The sequence below is a fragment of the Octopus bimaculoides genome, chromosome 20 (assembly GCF_001194135.2).
Source record: "Octopus bimaculoides isolate UCB-OBI-ISO-001 chromosome 20, ASM119413v2, whole genome shotgun sequence".
Classification (NCBI taxonomy): Eukaryota; Metazoa; Mollusca; class Cephalopoda; order Octopoda; family Octopodidae; genus Octopus; species Octopus bimaculoides.
The window spans coordinates 25,560,805-25,562,333 of record NC_069000.1 but is presented as its reverse complement, the minus strand read 5'-3'; the positions used below and the strand labels follow the sequence as shown (position 1 = coordinate 25,562,333).

General features: G+C 35.1%; 1 protein-coding gene across 1 annotated transcript in view; it reads left to right on the top strand.

Annotated features, from left to right (window-relative positions):
- The first annotated feature begins 1,231 nt into the window (after positions 1–1,231).
- LOC106868020 (ammonium transporter Rh type B) overlaps positions 1,232–1,529 on the top strand; it is a 57,139-nt gene continuing 56,841 nt past the window's right edge. Inside the window, exon 1 of the mRNA XM_014913116.2 lies at positions 1,232–1,374. The gene's annotated coding sequence lies outside the window, so the exon portion shown is untranslated. The remainder of the gene's footprint in view (positions 1,375–1,529) is intronic.

Below are 1,529 nucleotides of genomic sequence, written 5' to 3'. Positions count from 1 at the left end.
CAGTTACTTTGAGCGTGGGATCAGTGCCATGCGAAAGAGTAATGGGGAATGGGAATCACCTTGAAAGATGCCTCGTTTGATGTTAATATTGTTAGATCGGTTCATCCCATTACTATGGTTTAGAAGGAGACGTGTTTCATTTGGCCATATTACCTTGTAAGAATTTGGAGATGACAGGAGAGATCTTATACATCTCAAGAGCCTGAGTAGCCAAATATGTGGGACACTATCAAACGTTTCCCTGTAGTCTATGCATGTCATACTCAGGTTCTTTGTTTTACTCCGACAATTCTCTACAATAATTTTACTTATGAGTAATTGATCTTTGCACCCATAAGAATTCCTTTTACACCCTTTTTGAACATATGGAAGATTAGATTTCTGATTCTTCCAAGTGCACCAATTACTATTGGTATCACGTCTACTCTCTTCATTGATCCCGACCTTCGTATTTCTATTATTATTATTAGGATTATTATTATACACGCAACAGTTTAGACTGTTGGATAATAAAAATTACTAACAGCGGGCTACAACAAGTAACCTTAGATACCAAGAACCCTTCTAAGTATCCTAGCTCTCCCTAATAACACAGTTTTCTGCAGCTGTACTAAACCGGCTTTTAAGCCTATTTTCTCTATCCATCTGTTCAAATCTTTAGGTATAGTTCCTAGTGCACCTATAAATACTGGGATATATTTTACCCGCAATTTCCATAGTCTCTGTAATTCAGTGGCTAGGTCCTGACTCCGCACTAATCATTATACGTCAGCCTTTTAGAATATATGTTTTTGTTTACGTGCTTTCTCTGTCCCTGTCGATTTCCAGTTGTACCACAACTAAATAGAGACACGCATTTTGTCCGTCGCTCTGAAAATCTTACCAGTCCGCCGACTTTTTCATTAATTTGCTGACAAACGATAAGCATCAAGCTTCCCAACGTAAGTTACTATTGTGATCATCACAAGTTAAACTTCTTTGCTTTAAACTGGACAATGCAGCTTAACATAAAGACAATTAAACCCGATAAATGAATAAAAAAAAAAGAAAGAAAGAAAGACAGACAGACAGAAAGAAATGGAGAAATGAATAATGCAGGCATGCAAGGAAAGGTGTTTCAAATAAGCAAAAACTGAAAAAGATAGTCACAATAACGAAAAATATCTAAAAATAGAAACAATCGCTGAAAACTACTAGGTAGAAAAACTTTAGTTAGCGCGCGCATGTATCTGTTGATAGCTGTCATGCAACCAAATGAAACGTGAATATTCATTTTGTTGTCCGAGGAAACAGTCAGCAAAAGCGAGCAGAAATAAGTATCTAGTTTGCCTGCTTTACATGAAACACTCGACTTTCCAGTATTCATACCAACAGGTAAAATAAATCATTGATTAATATCTGTATATACCTAGTCAGACGAAAATATTTCTGCATGATAAGTTAAACATACTAATACCTATATATATATATATATATAATTATAATTTTAATAATTATTATTACCTATAAGGTTTTTAATGCCATGCTAG